Here is a 12,962-nt window from a genome sequence, read left to right on the forward strand (position 1 = left end):
TCCCCAATCCCTCAGTGAGTCTCTCTCTCTCCCCCGATCCCTCAGTGAGTCTCTCTCTCTCTCTGTCCCCGATCCCTCAGTGAGTCTCTCTCTCTGTCCCCGATCCCTCAGTGAGTCTCTCTCTCTCTCTGTCCCCAATCCCTCAGTGAGTCTCTCCCTCTGTCCCCGATCCCTTAGTGAGTCTCTCTCTCTGTTCCTGATCCCTCAGTGAGTCTCTCTCTCTCCCCCGATCCCTCAGTGAGTCTCTCCCTCTGTCCCCGATCCCTCAGCGAGTCTCTCCCTCTGCCCCCGATCCCTCAGTGAGTCTCTCCCTCTGCCCCCGATCCCTCAGTGAGTCTCTCCCTCTGTCCCCGATCCCTCAGCGAGTCTCTCCCTCTGTCCCCGATCCCCCAGTGAGTCTCTCTCTCTGCCCCTGATCCCTCAGTGAGTCTCTCCCTCTGCCCCCGATCCCTCAGTGAGTCTCTCTCTCTCTGCCCCCGATCCTTCAGTGAGTCTCTCTCTCTCTCTCTCTGTCCCCAATCCCTCAGTGAGTCTCTCTCTCAGTTCCCGATCCCTCAGTGAGTCTCTCTGTCCCCGATCCCTCAGTGAGTCTCTCTCTACCCCCTATCCCTCAGTGAGTCTCTCCCTCTGTCCCCGATCCCTCAATGAGTCTCTCTCTCTCTCCCCCGATCCCTCAGTGAGTCTCTCCCTCTGTCCCCAATCCCTCAGTGAGTCTCTCTCTCAGTTCCGGATCCCTCAGTGAGTCTCTCTGTCCCCGATCCCTCAGTGAGTCTCTCTCTACCCCCTATCCCTCAGTGAGTCTCTCCCTCTGTCCCCGATCCCTCAATGAGTCTCTCTCTCTCTGCCCCCGATCCCTCAGTGAGTCTCTCTCTCTCTGTCCCTAATCCCTCAGTGAGTCTCTCTCTCTGTCCCCGATCCCTCAGTGAGTCTCTCTCTCTGTTCCCGATCCCTCAGTGAGTCTCTCTCCGTGTCCCTGATCCCTCAGTGAGTCTCTCTCCCTCTGTCCCCCATCCCTCAGTGAGTCTCTCTCTCTGTCCCCGATCCCTCAGTGAGTCTCTCCCTCTGTCCCCCATCCCTCATTGAGTCTCTCTCTCTACCACAAATCCCTCAGTGAGTCTCTCTCTCTCTCTCCCCGATCCTTCAGTGAGTCTCTCCCTCTGTTCCCGATCCCTCAATGAGACTCTCTCCCTCTGTCCCCGATCCCTCAGCGAGTCTCTCTCTCTGTCCCCAATCCCTCAGTGAGTCTCTCTCTCTGTCCCCAATCCCTCAGTGAGTCTCTCTCTCTGCCCCCAATCCCTCAGTGAGTCTCTCTCTCTCCCCCAATCCCTCAGTGAGTCTCCCTCTCTGCCCTCGATCCCTCAGTGAGTCTCTCTCTCTGTCCCCAATCCCTCAGTGAGTCTCTCCCTCTGTCCCCGATCCCTCAGCGAGTCTCTCCCTCTGCCCCTGATCCCTGTGAGTCTCTCCCTCTGTTCCCGATCCCTCAGTGAGTCTCTCTCTCTCCCCCGATCCCTCAGTGAGTCTCTCTCCCTGCCCCCGATCCCTCAGTGAGTCTCCATCTCTGTCCCCGATCCCTCAGTGAGTCTCTCCCTCTGTTCCCGATCCCTCAGTGAGTCTCTCCCTCTGTTCCCGATCCCTCAGTGAGTCTCTCCCTCTGTTCCCGATCCCTCAATGAGTCTCTCCCTCTGTCCCCGATCCCTCAGTGAGTCTCTCCCTCTGTTCCCGATCCCTCAGTGAGTCTCTCTCCCTCTGTCCCCAATCCCTCAGTGAGTCTCTCCCTCTGTTCTCGATCCCTCAGTGAGTCTCTCCCTCTGTCCCCGATCCCTCAGTGAGTCTCTCTCTCTGCCCCCGATCTCTCAGTGAGTCTCTCTCTCTCTGCCCCCGATCCCTCAGTGAGTCTCTCTCTCTCTGCCCCCGATCCCTCAATGAGTCTCTCTCTCTGTCCCCGATCCCTCAGTGAGTCTCTCCCTCTGTTCCCGATCCCTCAATGAGTCTCTCCCTCTGTCCCCGATCCCTCAGTGAGTCTCTCCCTCTGTTCCCGATCCCTCAGTGAGTCTCTCTCCCTCTGTCCCCAATCCCTCAGTGAGTCTCTCCCTCTGTTCTCGATCCCTCAGTGAGTCTCTCCCTCTGTCCCCGATCCCTCAGTGAGTCTCTCTCTCTGCCCCCGATCTCTCAGTGAGTCTCTCTCTCTCTGCCCCCGATCCCTCAGTGAGTCTCTCTCTCTCTGCCCCCGATCCCTCAATGAGTCTCTCTCTCTGTCCCCGATCCCTCAGTGAGTCTCTTCCTCTGTCCCCGATCCCTCAGTGAGTCTCTCTCTTTGCCCCTGATCCCTCAGTGAGTCTCTCCCTCTGCCCCCGATCCCTCAGTGAGTCTCTCTCTCTCTCCCCCGATCCTTCAGTGAGTCTCTCTCTCTCTCTCTGTCCCCAATCCCTCAGTGAGTCTCTCGCTCAGTTCCCGATCCCTCAGTGAGTCTCTCTGTCCCCGATCCCTCAGTGAGTCCCTCCCTCTGTCCCCGATCCCTCAGTGAGTCTCTCTCTCTCTCCCCCGATCCCTCAGTGAGTCTCTCTCTCTGTCCCTAATCCCTCAGTGAGTCTCTCTCTCTGTCCCCGATCCCTCAGTGAGTCTCTCTCTCTGTTCCCGATCCCTCAGTGAGTCTCTCTCTGTGTCCCTGATCCCTCAGTGAGTCTCTCCCTCTGTCCCTGATCCCTCAGTGAGTCTCTCTCTCTCTCCACGATCCCTCAGTGAGTCACTCTCTCTCTCCCTGATCCCTCAGTGAGTCTCTCTCTCTCTCCACGATCCCTCAGTGAGTCTCTCTCTCTCTCTGTCCCCAGTCCTTCAATGAGTCTCTCTCTCTGTCCCCAATCCCTCATTGAGTCTCTCTCTCTCTGTCCTGATCCCTCAGTGAGTCTCTCCCTCTGTCCCCCATCCCTCAGTGAGTCTCTCTCTCTACCACCAATCCCTCAGTGAGTCTCTCTCTCTCTCTCTCCCCGATCCCTCAGTGAGTCTCTCCCTCTCTGCCCCCGATCCCTCAGTGAGTCCCTCTCTTCCTCTGTCCCCGATCCCTCAGTGAGTCTCCATCTCTGTCCCCAATCCCTCAGTGAGTCTCTTTCTCTCTGTCCCCAATCCCTCAGTGAGTCTCTCTCTCTCCCCCGATCCCTCAGTGAGTCTCTCTCTCTCTCTGTCCCCGATCCCTCAGTGAGTCTCTCTCTCTGTCCCCGATCCCTCAGTGAGTCTCTCTCTCTCTCTGTCCCCAATCCCTCAGTGAGTCTCTCCCTCTGTCCCCGATCCCTTAGTGAGTCTCTCTCTCTGTTCCTGATCCCTCAGTGAGTCTCTCTCTCTCCCCCGATCCCTCAGTGAGTCTCTCCCTCTGTCCCCGATCCCTCAGCGAGTCTCTCCCTCTGCCCCCGATCCCTCAGTGAGTCTCTCCCTCTGCCCCCGATCCCTCAGTGAGTCTCTCCCTCTGTTCCCGATCCCTCAGTGAGTCTCTCCCTCTGTTCCCGATCCCTCAGTGAGTCTCTCCCTCTGTTCCTGATCCCTCAGTGAGTCTCTCTCTCTCCCCCGATCCCTCAGTGAGTCTCCATCTCTGTCCTCGATCCCTCAGTGAGTCTCTCCCTCTGTTCCCGATCCCTCAGTGAGTCTCTCCCTCTGTTCCCGATCCCTCAGTGAGTCTCTCCCTCTGTTCCTGATCCCTCAGTGAGTCTCTCTCTCTCCCCCGATCCCTCAGTGAGTCTCCATCTCTGTCCCCGATCCCTCAGTGAGTCTCTCCCTCTGTTCCCGATCCCTCAGTGAGTCTCTCCCTCTGTTCCCGATCCCTCAGTGAGTCTCTCTCCCTCTGTCCCCAATCCCTCAGTGAGTCTCTCCCTCTGTTCTCGATCCCTCAGTGAGTCTCTCCCTCTGTCCCCGATCCCTCAGTGAGTCTCTCTCTCTGCCCCCGATCCTTCAGTGAGTCTCTCCCTCTGTCCCCAATCCCTCAGTGAGTCTCTCCCTCTGTTCCCGATCCCTCAGTGAGTCTCTCCCTCTGTTCCCGATCCCTCAGTGAGTCTCTCCCTCTGTCCCCGATCCCTCAGTGAGTCTCTCCCTCTGTCCCCGATCCCTGAGTGAGTCTCTCCCTCCGTTCCCGATCCCTCAGTGAGTCTCTCTCCCTCTGTCCCCAATCCCTCAGTGAGTCTCTCTCTCTGTTCCTGATCCCTCAGCGAGTCTCTCTCTCTCCCCCGATCCCTCAGTGAGTCTCTCCCTCTGTCCCCGATCCCTCAGCGAGTCTCTCCCTCTGCCCCCGATCCCTCAGTGAGTCTCTCCCTCTGCCCCCGATCCCTCAGTGAGTCTCTCCCTCTGCCCCCGATCCCTCAGTGAGTCTCCATCTCTGTCCCCGATCCCTCAGTGAGTCTCTCCCTCTGTTCCCGATCCCTCAGTGAGTCTCTCCCTCTGTTCCCGATCCCTCAGTGAGTCTCTCCCTCTGTTCCTGATCCCTCAGTGAGTCTCTCTCTCTCCCCCGATCCCTCAGTGAGTCTCCATCTCTGTCCCCGATCCCTCAGTGAGTCTCTCCCTCTGTTCCCGATCCCTCAGTGAGTCTCTCCCTCTGTTCCCGATCCCTCAGTGAGTCTCTCCCTCTGTCCCCGATCCCTCAGTGAGTCTCTCCCTCCGTTCCCGATCCCTCAGTGAGTCTCTCTCCCTCTGTCCCCAATCCCTCAGTGAGTCTCTCCCTCTGTTCTCGATCCCTCAGTGAGTCTCTCCCTCTGTCCCCGATCCCTCAGTGAGTCTCTCTCTCTGCCCCCGATCCCTCAGTGAGTCTCTCCCTCTGTCCCCAATCCCTCAGTGAGTCTCTCCCTCTGTTCCCGATCCCTCAGTGAGTCTCTCCCTCTGTTCCCGATCCCTCAGTGAGTCTCTCCCTCTGTCCCCGATCCCTCAGTGAGTCTCTCCCTCTGTCCCCGATCCCTCAGTGAGTCTCTCCCTCCGTTCCCGATCCCTCAGTGAGTCTCTCTCCCTCTGTCCCCAATCCCTCAGTGAGTCTCTCCCTCTGTCCCCGATCCCTCAGCGAGTCTCTCCCTCTGTCCCCGATCCCCCAGTGAGTCTCTCTCTCTGCCCCTGATCCCTCAGTGAGTCTCTCCCTCTGCCCCCGATCCCTCAGTGAGTCTCTCTCTCTCTGCCCCCGATCCTTCAGTGAGTCTCTCTCTCTCTCTCTGTCCCCAATCCCTCAGTGAGTCTCTCTCTCAGTTCCCGATCCCTCAGTGAGTCTCTCTGTCCCCGATCCCTCAGTGAGTCTCTCTCTACCCCCTATCCCTCAGTGAGTCTCTCCCTCTGTCCCCGATCCCTCAATGAGTCTCTCTCTCTCTCCCCCGATCCCTCAGTGAGTCTCTCCCTCTGTCCCCAATCCCTCAGTGAGTCTCTCTCTCAGTTCCCCATCCCTCAGTGAGTCTCTCTGTCCCCGATCCCTCAGTGAGTCTCTCTCTACCCCCTATCCCTCAGTGAGTCTCTCCCTCTGTCCCCGATCCCTCAATGAGTCTCTCTCTCTCTGCCCCCGATCCCTCAGTGAGTCTCTCTCTCTCTGTCCCTAATCCCTCAGTGAGTCTCTCTCTCTGTCCCCGATCCCTCAGTGAGTCTCTCTCTCTGTTCCCGATCCCTCAGTGAGTCTCTCTCTGTGTCCCTGATCCCTCAGTGAGTCTCTCTCCCTCTGTCCCCCATCCCTCAGTGAGTCTCTCTCTCTGTTCCCGATCCCTCAGTGAGTCTCTCTCTCTGTCCCCGATCCCTCAGTGAGTCTCTCCCTCTGTCCCCCATCCCTCATTGAGTCTCTCTCTCTACCACAAATCCCTCAGTGAGTCTCTCTCTCTCTCTCCCCGATCCTTCAGTGAGTCTCTCCCTCTGTTCCCGATCCCTCAATGAGTCTCTCTCTCTCTGTCCCCAATCCCTCAGTGAGTCTCTCTCTCTGTCCCCAATCCCTCAGTGAGTCTCTCTCTCTGCCCCCAATCCCTCAGTGAGTCTCTCTCTCTCCCCCAATCCCTCAGTGAGTCTCCCTCTCTGCCCCCGATCCCTCAGTGAGTCTCTCTCTCTGTCCCCAATCCCTCAGTGAGTCTCTCCCTCTGTCCCCGATCCCTCAGCGAGTCTCTCCCTCTGCCCCTGATCCCTGTGAGTCTCTCCCTCTGTTCCCGATCCCTCAGTGAGTCTCTCTCTCTCCCCCGATCCCTCAGTGAGTCTCTCTCCCTGCCCCCGATCCCTCAGTGAGTCTCCATCTCTGTCCCCGATCCCTCAGTGAGTCTCTCCCTCTGTTCCCGATCCCTCAGTGAGTCTCTCCCTCTGTTCCCGATCCCTCAGTGAGTCTCTCCCTCTGTTCCCGATCCCTCAATGAGTCTCTCCCTCTGTCCCCGATCCCTCAGTGAGTCTCTCCCTCTGTTCCCGATCCCTCAGTGAGTCTCTCTCCCTCTGTCCCCAATCCCTCAGTGAGTCTCTCCCTCTGTTCTCGATCCCTCAGTGAGTCTCTCCCTCTGTCCCCGATCCCTCAGTGAGTCTCTCTCTCTGCCCCCGATCTCTCAGTGAGTCTCTCTCTCTCTGCCCCCGATCCCTCAGTGAGTCCCTCTCTCTCTGCCCCCGATCCCTCAATGAGTCTCTCTCTCTGTCCCCGATCCCTCAGTGAGTCTCTTCCTCTGTCCCCGATCCCTCAGTGAGTCTCTCTCTTTGCCCCTGATCCCTCAGTGAGTCTCTCCCTCTGCCCCCGATCCCTCAGTGAGTCTCTCTCTCTCTCCCCCGATCCTTCAGTGAGTCTCTCTCTCTCTCTCTGTCCCCAATCCCTCAGTGAGTCTCTCGCTCAGTTCCCGATCCCTCAGTGAGTCTCTCTGTCCCCGATCCCTCAGTGAGTCCCTCCCTCTGTCCCCGATCCCTCAGTGAGTCCCTCCCTCTGTCCCCGATCCCTCAGTGAGTCTCTCTCTCTCTCCCCCGATCCCTCAGTGAGTCTCTCTCTCTGTCCCTAATCCCTCAGTGAGTCTCTCTCTCTGTCCCCGATCCCTCAGTGAGTCTCTCTCTCTGTTCCCGATCCCTCAGTGAGTCTCTCTCTGTGTCCCTGATCCCTCAGTGAGTCTCTCCCTCTGTCCCTGATCCCTCAGTGAGTCTCTCTCTCTCTCCACGATCCCTCAGTGAGTCACTCTCTCTCTCCCTGATCCCTCAGTGAGTCTCTCTCTCTCTCCACGATCCCTCAGTGAGTCTCTCTCTCTCTCTGTCCCCAGTCCCTCAGTGAGTCTCTCTCTCTGTCCCCAATCCCTCATTGAGTCTCTCTCTCTCTGTCCTGATCCCTCAGTGAGTCTCTCCCTCTGTCCCCCATCCCTCAGTGAGTCTCTCTCTCTACCACCAATCCCTCAGTGAGTCTCTCTCTCTCTCTCTCTCCCCGATCCCTCAGTGAGTCTCTCCCTCTCTGCCCCCGATCCCTCAGTGAGTCCCTCTCTTCCTCTGTCCCCGATCCCTCAGTGAGTCTCCATCTCTGTCCCCAATCCCTCAGTGAGTCTCTTTCTCTCTGTCCCCAATCCCTCAGTGAGTCTCTCTCTCTCCCCCGATCCCTCAGTGAGTCTCTCTCTCTCTGTGTCCCCGATCCCTCAGTGAGTCTCTCTCTCTGTCCCCGATCCCTCAGTGAGTCTCTCTCTCTCTCTGTCCCCAATCCCTCAGTGAGTCTCTCCCTCTGTCCCCGATCCCTCAGTGAGTCTCTCTCTCTGTTCCTGATCCCTCAGTGAGTCTCTCTCTCTCCCCCGATCCCTCAGTGAGTCTCTCCCTCTGTCCCCGATCCCTCAGCGAGTCTCTCCCTCTGCCCCCGATCCCTCAGTGAGTCTCTCCCTCTGCCCCCGATCCCTCAGTGAGTCTCTCCCTCTGTTCCCGATCCCTCAGTGAGTCTCTCCCTCTGTTCCCGATCCCTCAGTGAGTCTCTCCCTCTGTTCCTGATCCCTCAGTGAGTCTCTCTCTCTCCCCCGATCCCTCAGTGAGTCTCCATCTCTGTCCTCGATCCCTCAGTGAGTCTCTCCCTCTGTTCCCGATCCCTCAGTGAGTCTCTCCCTCTGTTCCCGATCCCTCAGTGAGTCTCTCCCTCTGTTCCTGATCCCTCAGTGAGTCTCTCTCTCTCCCCCGATCCCTCAGTGAGTCTCCATCTCTGTCCCCGATCCCTCAGTGAGTCTCTCCCTCTGTTCCCGATCCCTCAGTGAGTCTCTCCCTCTGTTCCCGATCCCTCAGTGAGTCCCTCTCCCTCTGTCCCCAATCCCTCAGTGAGTCTCTCCCTCTGTTCTCGATCCCTCAGTGAGTCTCTCCCTCTGTCCCCGATCCCTCAGTGAGTCTCTCTCTCTGCCCCCGATCCTTCAGTGAGTCTCTCCCTCTGTACCCAATCCCTCAGTGAGTCTCTCCCTCTGTTCCCGATCCCTCAGTGAGTCTCTCCCTCTGTTCCCGATCCCTCAGTGAGTCTCTCCCTCTGTCCCCGATCCCTCAGTGAGTCTCTCCCTCTGTCCCCGATCCCTCAGTGAGTCTCTCCCTCCGTTCCCGATCCCTCAGTGAGTCTCTCTCCCTCTGTCCCCAATCCCTCAGTGAGTCTCTCCCTCTGTCCCCGATCCCTCAGCGAGTCTCTCCCTCTGTCCCCGATCCCCCAGTGAGTCTCTCTCTCTGCCCCTGATCCCTCAGTGAGTCTCTCCCTCTGCCCCCGATCCCTCAGTGAGTCTCTCTCTCTCTGCCCCCGATCCTTCAGTGAGTCTCTCTCTCTCTCTCTGTCCCCAATCCCTCAGTGAGTCTCTCTCTCAGTTCCCGATCCCTCAGTGAGTCTCTCTGTCCCCGATCCCTCAGTGAGTCTCTCTCTACCCCCTATCCCTCAGTGAGTCTCTCCCTCTGTCCCCGATCCCTCAATGAGTCTCTCTCTCTCTCCCCCGATCCCTCAGTGAGTCTCTCCCTCTGTCCCCAATCCCTCAGTGAGTCTCTCTCTCAGTTCCCGATCCCTCAGTGAGTCTCTCTGTCCCCGATCTCTAAGTGAGTCTCTCTCTACCCCCTATCCCTCAGTGAGTCTCTCCCTCTGTCCCCGATCCCTCAATGAGTCTCTCTCTCTCTGCCCCCGATCCCTCAGTGAGTCTCTCTCTCTCTGTCCCTAATCCCTCAGTGAGTCTCTCTCTCTGTCCCCGATCCCTCAGTGAGTCTCTCTCTCTGTTCCCGATCCCTCAGTGAGTCTCTCTCTGTGTCCCTGATCCCTCAGTGAGTCTCTCTCCCTCTGTCCCCCATCCCTCAGTGAGTCTCTCTCTCTGTTCCCGATCCCTCAGTGAGTCTCTCTCTCTGTCCCCGATCCCTCAGTGAGTCTCTCCCTCTGTCCCCCATCCCTCATTGAGTCTCTCTCTCTACCACAAATCCCTCAGTGAGTCTCTCTCTCTCTCTCCCCGATCCTTCAGTGAGTCTCTCCCTCTGTTCCCGATCCCTCAATGAGTCTCTCTCCCTCTGTCCCCGATCCCTCAGCGAGTCTCTCTCTCTGTCCCCAATCCCTCAGTGAGTCTCTCGCTCTGTCCCCAATCCCTCAGTGAGTCTCTCTCTCTGCCCCCAATCCCTCAGTGAGTCTCTCTCTCTCCCCCAATCCCTCAGTGAGTCTCCCTCTCTGCCCCCGATCCCTCAGTGAGTCTCTCTCTCTGTCCCCAATCCCTCAGTGAGTCTCTCCCTCTGTCCCCGATCCCTCAGCGAGTCTCTCCCTCTGCCCCTGATCCCTGTGAGTCTCTCCCTCTGTTCCCGATCCCTCAGTGAGTCTCTCTCTCTCCCCCGATCCCTCAGTGAGTCTCTCTCCCTGCCCCCGATCCCTCAGTGAGTCTCCATCTCTGTCCCCGATCCCTCAGTGAGTCTCTCCCTCTGTTCCCGATCCCTCAGTGAGTCTCTCCCTCTGTTCCCGATCCCTCAGTGAGTCTCTCCCTCTGTTCCCGATCCCTCAATGAGTCTCTCCCTCTGTCCCCGATCCCTCAGTGAGTCTCTCCCTCTGTTCCCGATCCCTCAGTGAGTCTCTCTCCCTCCGTCCCCAATCCCTCAGTGATACTCTCCCTCTGTTCTCGATCCCTCAGTGAGTCTCTCCCTCTGTCCCCGATCCCTCAGTGAGTCTCTCTCTCTGCCCCCGATCCCTCAGTGAGTCTCTCTCTCTCTGCCCCCGATCCCTCAGTGAGTCTCTCTCTCTCTGCCCCCGATCCCTCAATGAGTCTCTCTCTCTGTCCCCGATCCCTCAGTGAGTCTCTTCCTCTGTCCCCGATCCCTCAGTGAGTCTCTCTCTTTGCCCCTGATCCCTCAGTGAGTCTCTCCCTCTGCCCCCGATCCCTCAGTGAGTCTCTCTCTCTCTCCCCCGATCCTTCAGTGAGTCTCTCTGTCTCTCTCTGTCCCCAATCCCTCAGTGAGTCTCTCGCTCAGTTCCCGATCCCTCAGTGAGTCTCTCTGTCCCCGATCCCTCAGTGAGTCTCTCTCTACCCCCTATCCCTCAGTGAGTCCCTCCCTCTGTCCCCGATCCCTCAGTGAGTCTCTCTCTCTCTCCCCCGATCCCTCAGTGAGTCTCTCTCTCTGTCCCTAATCCCTCAGTGAGTCTCTCTCTCTGTCCCCGATCCCTCAGTGAGTCTCTCTCTCTGTTCCCGATCCCTCAGTGAGTCTCTCTCTGTGTCCCTGATCCCTCAGTGAGTCTCTCCCTCTGTCCCTGATCCCTCAGTGAGTCTCTCTCTCTCTCCACGATCCCTCAGTGAGTCACTCTCTCTCTCCCTGATCCCTCAGTGAGTCTCTCTCTCTCTCCACGATCCCTCAGTGAGTCTCTCTCTCTCTCTGTCCCCAATCCCTCAGTGAGTCTCTCTCTCTGTCCCCAATCCCTCATTGAGTCTCTCTCTCTCTGTCCTGATCCCTCAGTGAGTCTCTCCCTCTGTCCCCCATCCCTCAGTGAGTCTCTCTCTCTACCACCAATCCCTCAGTGTAAACAATTTTACAACACCAAGTTATAGTCCAGCAATTTTATTTTAAATTCACAAGCTTTCGGAGATTTTCTCCTTCCTCAGGCAAATTTTCTCCTTCCTCAGACAAAAACCTGAGGAAGGAGAAAATCTCCGAAAGCTTGTGAATTTAAAATAAAATTGCTGGACTATAACTTGGTGTTGTAAAATTGTTTACAATTGTCAATCCCTCAGTGAGTCTCTCTCTCTCTCTCTCCCCGATCCCTCAGTGAGTCTCTCCCTCTCTGCCCCCGATCCCTCAGTGAGTCCCTCTCTTCCTCTGTCCCCGATCCCTCAGTGAGTCTCTCTCTCTGTCCCCGATCCCTCAGTGAGTCTCTCTCTCTGCCCCATATCCCTCAGTAAGTTTCTCTCTCTGCCCCCAATCCCTCAGTGAGTCTCTCCCTCTGTCCCTGATCCCTCAGTGAGTCTCTCTCTCTCTGCCCCCGATCCCTCAGTGAGTCTCTCTCTCTGTCCCCTATCCCTCAGTGAGTCTCTCTCTCTGCCGCCGATCCCTCAGTGAGTTCCTCCCTCGGTCCCTGATCCCTCAGTGAGTCTCTCCCTCTGCCCCCGATCCCTCAGTGAGTCTCTCTCTCTGCCGCCGATCCCTCAGTGAGTTCCTCCCTCGGTCCCTGATCCCTCAGTGAGTCTCTCTCTCCCTCTGCCCCCGATCCCTCAGTGAGTCTCTCCCTCTGCCCCCGATCCCTCAGTGAGTCTCTCTCTCTGCCCCCGATCCCTCAGTGAGTCTCTCCCTCTGCCCCCGATCCCTCAGTGAGTCTCTCCCTCTGCCCCCGATCCCTCAGTGAGTCTCTCTCTCTGCCCCCGATCCCTCAGTGAGTCTCTCTCTCTCTGCCCCCGATCCCTCAGTGAGTCTCTCTCTCTGCCCCCGATCCCTCAGTGAGTCTCTCTCTCTCTGTCCCCGATCCCTCAGTGAGTCTCTCTCTCTCTGTCCCCGATCCCTCAGTGAGTCTCTCTCTCTCTGTCCCCGATCCCTCAGTGAGTCTCTCCCTCTGCCGCCGATCCCTCAGTGAGTCTCTCTCTCTGTCCCCGATCCCTCAGTGAGTCTCTCTCTCTGCCCCCGATCCCTCAGTGAGTCTCTCTCTCTCTGCCCCCGATCCCTCAGTGAGTCTCTCTCTCTGTCCCCGATCCCTCAGTGAGTCTCTCTCTCTCTGCCCCCGATCCCTCAGTGAGTCTCTCTCTCTGTCCCCTATCCCTCAGTGAGTCTCTCTCTCTGCCCCCGATCCCTCAGTGAGTCTCTCTCTGCCCCTGATCCCTCAGTGAGTCTCTCCCTCTGCCGCCGATCCCTCAGTGAGTCTCTCTCTCTGTCCCCGATCCCTCAGTGAGTCTCTCTCTCTGCCCCTGATCCCTCAGTGAGTCTCTCCCTCTGCCCCTGATCCCTCAGTGAGTCTCTCCCTCTGCCGCCGATCCCTCAGTGAGTTCCTCCCTCGGTCCCTGATCCCTCAGTGAGTCTCTCCCTCTGCCCCTGATCCCTCAGTGAGTCTCTCCCTCTGCCGCCGATCCCTCAGTGAGTTCCTCCCTCGGTCCCTGATCCCTCAGTGAGTCTCTCTCTCTGTTCCCAATCCCTCAGTGAGTCTCTCTCTGCCGCCGATCCCTCAGTGAGTTCCTCCCTCGGTCCCTGATCCCTCAGTGAGTCTCTCTCTCTGTTCCCAATCCCTCAGTGAGTCTCTCCCTCTGCCGCCGATCCCTCAGTGAGTTCCTCCCTCGGTCCCTGATCCTTCTGTCAGCAATCAGTCACCTCAAACTTTAGACCAGGCCTCAATTTCGGTAGAGTACGGGAGGGGTTAATTTAACCTGAAGTTGATGGAGAGTAAAATCGGATGGGGTGTAAAACAGGCGGCTGATCGGAGACCGTCAGTTTCCCGCTGTGTGGGTTAAGTTAAAACGATGTGACCTCGCTCAGTACGGATCTGGAGTGTTGGCCCTGTGAAATCTGGAACTATGGCTTGAACCCAGAATCTTCCGACTCAACTGTTACCAATTGAGCCTAGTTGCAGTACGAGTTTATGACCGCCT

The sequence above is a fragment of the Heptranchias perlo genome, chromosome 17 (assembly GCF_035084215.1).
Source record: "Heptranchias perlo isolate sHepPer1 chromosome 17, sHepPer1.hap1, whole genome shotgun sequence".
NCBI classification, from domain to species: Eukaryota; Metazoa; Chordata; class Chondrichthyes; order Hexanchiformes; family Hexanchidae; genus Heptranchias; species Heptranchias perlo.